This window comes from Egretta garzetta, unplaced genomic scaffold (assembly GCF_000687185.1).
Source record: "Egretta garzetta isolate BGI_Z169 unplaced genomic scaffold, ASM68718v1 scaffold510, whole genome shotgun sequence".
Lineage (NCBI taxonomy): Eukaryota > Metazoa > Chordata > Aves > Pelecaniformes > Ardeidae > Egretta > Egretta garzetta.
Window position 1 is genome coordinate 220101 of NW_009258477.1, and position 7126 is coordinate 227226.

The 7126-nt window shown below is 44.5% G+C and overlaps 1 protein-coding gene across 3 annotated transcripts in view; it reads right to left on the reverse strand.

Annotated features, from left to right (window-relative positions):
* The window catches only part of LOC104130499 (dystrobrevin beta), a 138067-nt gene extending 131321 nt beyond the window's left edge, over nucleotides 1-6746 (reverse strand). For 2 of the 3 annotated variants that reach the window (XM_035899149.1, XM_035899163.1), the window contains exon 1: nucleotides 6666-6740. The gene's annotated coding sequence lies outside the window, so the exon portion shown is untranslated. Of the gene's footprint in view, nucleotides 1-6665 lie in introns of all 3 variants that reach the window. The other variant, XM_035899127.1, reaches the window with a different exon arrangement.
* Between the last annotated feature and the right edge of the window lie 380 nt (nucleotides 6747-7126).

Genomic DNA, 7126 nt, shown 5'->3' on the forward strand with positions numbered 1-7126 from the left:
CCCCCCCAGCTCCCCCAGCCGCTCCCCAGCAGCCTGGGGCTCCAGACCCCTCCCCAGCTCCGCTGCCCTTCTCTGGACACGCTCCAGCCCCCCCAGGTCCTTCGGGGAGGGAGGGGCCCAACCCTGACCCCAGCACTCGAGGGGCGGCCCCCCCAGTGCCCAGCACAGGGGCACGCTCCCTGCCCTGCTCCTGCTGGCCACACCACTCCTGAGATAAGCCAGGATGCCGCTGGCCCTCTTGGCCACCTGGGCACCCTGCTGTTTATGCATCTTCTAGTAGCATAGTTTCCTAAAAACTTAAAGGCCTGGATCTGTCACTGATTTTTAAGCTTTCTTACAAGTAATGGACTCAAATGCTTGCATGAGATCTTTACAAGTCAAAGCTGACTTCAGTCTAGAAGGGCGTAAGTGAAAAAAACCATTAGACTGGGACCAAGAGAAAGGATTGCAGCTTTTCAGTGAAATTCTATACAAGTCAATGTTTTGGTTTGTTTTTTTTTTAAATAAATACAGCGGATCAAGCTACTCTTAAAGAAGATTTTGCAAAAGCAGGCACATATTACACAGTAAAATTCCTTGAAAATGAGTGGGCAATAAATAGCTGAGGAAAAAAAATTAGTACCGAGAATGAAACATTTCCCTACGCCATGCCTTGCCACTCCCGCTCAAACCGTGAGGCTTTTTCCAAGGCATCAAATGCCATCTGGTTTGTGTGTACAGGACAGTGCGTGCAGCACCACGTCCTCAGCCAGTCCTTACTGCGTTAATTTACTGTTATGGAAAACAACCACATCACTGGTCTAAGCCCCAGTATGAGACCAGCAATCTTACCTTCCCACCTAGTCAGGAGGTGATGACGATTTTACTGGATACAAGTTAAACAAAGATGGACCAAATAACAATATTTACCCATGGGTTTCTTTACAAACCTTCAAGAGCTTTTAACACTATTTTAAGAAGAAGCTCAAGATCATCTCAAGACAAAATTTAAAAAAAAAAAAAAAAAAAAAAAAAAGTAAATCCAGGTAGAGTTCCAAGCCATCTGAATTACTGAAACACAACCAGATTTCACTTCATGTACGCAACTATTTGTTCAGTGCCCGGAACAGAAAGAAATCCCTGCCCTAAAGAATTTGCAGCTCAGGTGCAAGAGTACAGATGGGCTGGCGAGACGGGCAGCAGGCCCTGTGTATTAGCCTACTTCTTGTGAAGTGTAAGTCACAAAAACAAAGCAAGCTTTAAAAGAATACTACCAGGTGTCATTTTAGGTACACAGCAATATAGATTCATTTTGAGGAAACAGGGAATTCCTAAGCACGGGGAACAGGAAAACTGGAAGCTACTAAGGACAAGCCTGCACGTTTAAACGCATACTGCGCAGCCAGATCTGCTCTCCAGCAAACTAAAGAGGGGACGCATAGAAGTCAGGACACAAAGTGCCCAGGATACAGAAAGGCTTTTCCTGAACGACTGGAGAGCCATCACAACCCCTTGGTTTTGTTTATTGCCCAAAAGCCCGAGGAATAGAAATGGGTTTTTACAGCCTGCCCTGTTGACTTTGAGGCTGAAGTTAAAAGTAATGTCTATACATAAGATTTACCATGAGCCTGCAAACAAGAGCAAATTCAGCAGTTAAAATTGTTTCCTTAAAACAAAGTGGTGTTAACATTAGAGAAGATACCTGAAATATTACACCATGATTTTCAAGCAATAAGAAGTTAGAAATATCCTTATTAATAGCTTACCTCTCCCTCTCAGGAGGGGAAGGCTCATCATCTTTATAACACTGGAGGGGGTTTCTGCGCAGTCTCTGCTTCCCAGCTTGTCTAATGTGAATCTTACAAAACCCTTTCCAGCCATTTTAACCTGTGGGTTCCCAGAACTGCTTACTAGAGCACAAGAGAGAATTCTAAAACTGCCTCTTCACCAAAAGGAAATATTTATTAGGAAGTTTTTTTGCGTTACATTTTTGCCCTTTCTCTATTAACCTGGATGAACAGATGGAGCATGACCAGAGTAAGGAATGCACCACCAGCAGGATAACATACATACGTGAACGCTGACAGAAGGCGAACTAACCCCCACCTCGGGCTGGCGGGTGACTGCACAGGGCACAAACACTGCTCTCCTCCCGATCCATCTTCACCAGTAGACGATAACACCATCTTCAGTATCTGTCATCACCTCTAGTGCTCCATCGCCTGCTACCATCTCCACCGATCAATAGTAATCCACCCAAGACCTTCCCTTCCCGCCTCACTTCAGATGTAATCACCTTGGATTAAAAGTTTCAACACATCAGAAAAAAAACCATGCAAGCTGCTCCTTCAGCACACCTGTAGAGACGGCAAATTCCAGTCAAAGGGGTAGTGACAAACTCCTGGAAACACCAACTACTTTCACAACTGAATTAGGAAAAAAAGCTTACCTGAGCTTAATTTGTTACGCAATGGTAATTTTATCTCCTACATTAACTTAAAATGTAGAAACATCCTCACCAACTTCACAAGTCTACAAAGTTATAATTTTTTTTTTTGAAAAGTGTTCTAAGTTTTTAAAAGATTGTAAGAGGGTAGAATAGGGAATTTACATTGATCTAAACTTAAAAAGTGTATCTGCCATTGGCCACAGTCAATGGGAAACTGAACACAAATACAGTCCCGGGTACAAGAAAGCCTTAGTTTTGTCTGAGCTGCCAGCACATGCGGCACCTCCTTCAAAAATTTGGCTGTACCCAAACTAGCGTCAAAACCACCAACGCCTCCCTACTGCCTCAGTATTTCCTTTGATGTGATTGTTCTATTAAAATATAAATAAATAAAAGACTAATATGTGATAATTAAAAGATAAGATTCCATAAGCACTGCAAAAAAATGTAATATAAACAAACTGGAAGAGCAGTGTTGTGCTTTCTGTGTGGCATTCTGCCTGTCCCCAGGGCACCTCTCTCCCCAGCCATAGCTCTACCATGCCTACGCAGCCAGGCTGCCCCGCTGCGCAACCCTCATTAAGCCTCTCAGGACTTGCAGCCTTGCTCATATTGCAAGGTATTAAAAAAGCCCCAACCCCAAACCACATTTTGGTTACATCCACTAGGTAACCGGGGCACGAAACATCTTACTGTGCGTCCTTCAGAGCACGCCCACACCCAAATTGTTTGCCATCTGCTCTGCTACCCGACCCGCAGGATCACACCCGTACAGCGCGCTAGCTGATACGACCACCCAGCCAAGTTCTCTTAAGGCTTGCTGTTGCCCTAAGTTGCTTCGCGTCGTCTCGTCAGCGGTTACAAAAACCCGACCTACAAGCAGTAACACAGGAGACATTACAGCACGGCTGGCAGCCTCACCCCCACCCAGCCTCCCATCTAACTTCTCTCCGCAGCCTATATTCAAAAAAATCCCTTTTAGACGATTTGGTCCTTACCATTCGGCTCTACATGGTCTGCTGTTGCTGTTCCCTCGTACACGTCTAACACACGCAGAACTCTGCCAGCTTCTTTTCTAATCATCTATGATTCACCAGCATTCCAAATATCTGACCAGCTGGGGACACAAATGAAGTGGGTTTTTTTTCTTTCTTTAAGAAAGGAAAATCAAAATAAAGCCAATTGTAAAACTTTAATTGATCAGGCTTGCCATAATCTTCTGTAAAACCAAGAGCTTTTATCATAGAATGATAAAAGCTCTTGGTTTTTATCCCTTAGCTTTGTCACTTTTCCTCTTTTTAAAGAAATTTAAATTAGGGTCTAGGCTCCCTCACCGTGCTTTGTGACAAAACACCCTCCTCGTTCCTCCACCTCCTAAATGGAGCAAAAAGCTGCACTTGAAAGCAGCAAGACTGATAAAGACTAAAAAATACCTCACACCTGCAGTCAGTCAGTAATGCTTACAGTAGTTATTAGAGTTTTAAGTGTTCTGTAACTGCAGTACACATTTTATACATCCAAGCTTTTTAAAATTTAGATACCAGTTGGTACCTGCTGTCATAGTTCCATTCGTTTTCAAAGAGATACAACCAGCCAAATAAAATTCCACAACAGATATCACATGATAAGATCTCCTACTATTTCTTTCAGATTTAGGCCACCTAAAAATCTTCATTGGTGTAAGTACTTTTATAAATCTGTGTAACTGAAGCACAGCTGAGAAGTTAAAATCCTTCCATGCCTTCTAGCCATACCCGAAAGCTCACGGACTGGAAAAGACCCGTGAAACTATTTAAGTCTAGCCACAACTTATCAGTAGAAAACTGTTTGAACACTAAACCAAACAGAGACAATACAATCATGATTTCTTCTCCCTGGTACTCAAGGGAAAAAAAAATAAATATTAACTTAATACAAATATTATGAGTCAAAATCCTTATCACCCGATAACAACCCTGAAACCACAAAGTAAAAAAAAAAAAAAAGCAGTGGTGACAGACAATGGTAAGAGAACGGGGCTGTGCTGCGAGCGGAACACGGGGAGCAAACCCTTTGCACCTACTGGGACATTGTCTTCGTCCCTAGCGGGTGATGTCCTCTGTAACTACAAAGGTAGCATCAACGCTACAGGCTACCGTGTCTGAGCGAAGAGAATTATTGACCTTTCCTTTCAAAAGAAGTGCTAGGAAATTATTCACAAAAACCACCTCATCTGCATACGTCGGGTCGGTTCTGTAAAAGCTGGTAGCAGAGCAGCCACGTGAAGCAGACTTTCAGAGCACGCAGAGTACGGCGTGCGTGCTCTGCACGCTGGCTAACGTGCCAGCTAATCCCCGAGTTGCTGGTTTAAACTTCAGGACTTGATTTTCTCCCTCTTCAAAAACTGCCAGCTTGCACAACATACCATAGATAACAGATGACCACGGCCACAAAGAGTTGTAAGTTGTCACTCCTAATTGCCACCCTGTGGTACTCAGTGTGTAAGATAATTAAACTGATGGATAAATTATACCTCTATCAACCCTTTGTGATACTGCATAAGCCCTTGTTCTTGCATTACAGCTTCTTCCTAAGTTTTCTATACCATTCACCACTTAATTTCTTAAAGTTTGTATTATTCTGGAAACATCTAGGTTCTGTGATAAGCCAGAAGCCTGAGCATATTACTGCAACGTATAAAGGAGTTCACCGTTCTTAAGGAGCTACGGCCTAAGACAAGCAGCAGTCTGCTGCAAACAAACAGGGGGGTTGAGACAATACTGAGCACCCTGCCAGCAGTCTTGATGCTGCCATGGCTTCTGCATTCATCACAACAAAAACTTGAACGAGGGAGGCGTCGAAGGAGCTTACATGGAGGTCTACCAGATGCGCCCTCTTAAGTGTGAGATCACCTAACAAGTAGGCAACAAACTCTGGCAGCCCAAACACCGGAGTGGGGAGCACCCTCCTGGGTACCCAACAAGACCTCGGCAGCAGATTGGGGATAAATCACCACACAGCCGCAAAACGAAGGCAAGAATCCTATGTACGATAACGATAAGAAGCAGAAACCCAAACAGGATTTAAATAGGACAATACGGTCAAGGCAATGACCTAAGCAAGCTACCTCTGGAGTACCTCATCCTGGACAGACAAAAGCGTAGCAAGAATTTAAGGGTCAAAGGAATGATGCTGCTGGTAACACGACATGAATTGACTGGTCTGGAAAAGAACTTCAGAGAAGACTGGAGTACAGGCCATGGCCAGCCTTTCCAAAACGTACATGTTCTGGTGAGAGGGGTTACTGCTCAGTCTGCCCTACGCTGTCTATAGTGGTTAATTCTCCTCTTTCCAGCTTCCCTAACAAGGAAGTCTTCAGGTCAGTAGCATGTCTACCCTTTTATCTAAATTCCCCATTAATCCAAACTATCCTTTGGAGAAGAGGAAACACAAAAAGCAACAGTCTTAAACCAAGACTTTTGGGTTATCTCCTCTCCTTCGGGTGTACTTTATGACATCACCTAGCAGTACAGGATCATACACACTTACCAGGGAAAAGAACAAAGTGGGGGGAGGAGGGGGAAGAAAAAAAACCCAATTCTTCAGTCCAACGTTTCCCAACTTTTAAAACCTGGAGCTGAGACTTCTGACTTTTTAAACCACTGTTTCAGGACTGTGGAATGTTTTGTCGCTGAGCAGCCACACCAGACAGAGCATCAGACTGTATAGTCGGCTTTAGGAACCAGAGTGAGAAAAGAAAACTGAAAGCACAAACTGTTTCGAAAGGGCAGTCATGCACAACTAGTAACTGAATTCTAACTTAACTAACTCAGATTCTGTCAGACGCGGGTTTTCAAGCAGCACAGAAACAATTTTCAAAGTATCCTTGTGCTATCCGGCCCATTCTCGGTGGCTCACCAGTCCCCTCTGAAAGAAGAAAGCACCACGCTGGTGCTCTGCATACCACTCAGGGTGTCCCTACGAATTTCTGTTGGCTTTACCTTCCCTAGCTAGGGGATCTGTTGCACAAGAACATAATTATGTTGGGTTTTTTTAAATACAGGATTGCATCTCACACAGGACTATTTTTCCTTGTCCAATACCTCACAGAAAATGCAGAAATTGCTACTTCTTACTGGAAGTTTGTCATGGCACAACAACGACAAATGTCAGTGTGAACAAACAAGTAACCCAAAGCGGTTACACACCACAAGTTTTTAAGTCCAGTACCACAGGTAGTCACAACAGATGGCATTACCTGAATTACACTGAGAAGTCTCTCAGGGCAACGTCCACTTTCCTGGGCTCAGTTCCTTCTTCAAACATTTAAAGACAATCTAAAAAGATGGGGGGGAAAGCAAGGTTTGTTTGGTTTTTTTCCCAAGAAAGACATGGTTTTCCACAGAAAAATAACACCTCCCCCCCTATTTTGCAGTTACAACTATGATTATGCTACTTTCGCCCTGATTGTGTCTCCTGTTAATTACAAAGAGATGAAGCCTGCAGATTCTGCGCCTATGCGAGCATCTGTCTGCTACGAGATGAAACAATAAGACGCAGCCAAAATCGCTCGGGTGCCAGGGCCGTTCCCGCTGCCAGCCAGCCGGCTCCATGGGGAGAGCAGCCCCCCCGCAGGTAACCCGCGAGGCTCTCTCCAAGGTACCCCCGGCCCGCAGGGGTGCGTTCAGGCGGCGGCGCGGCTCTCCCCCGTCCCAGGCC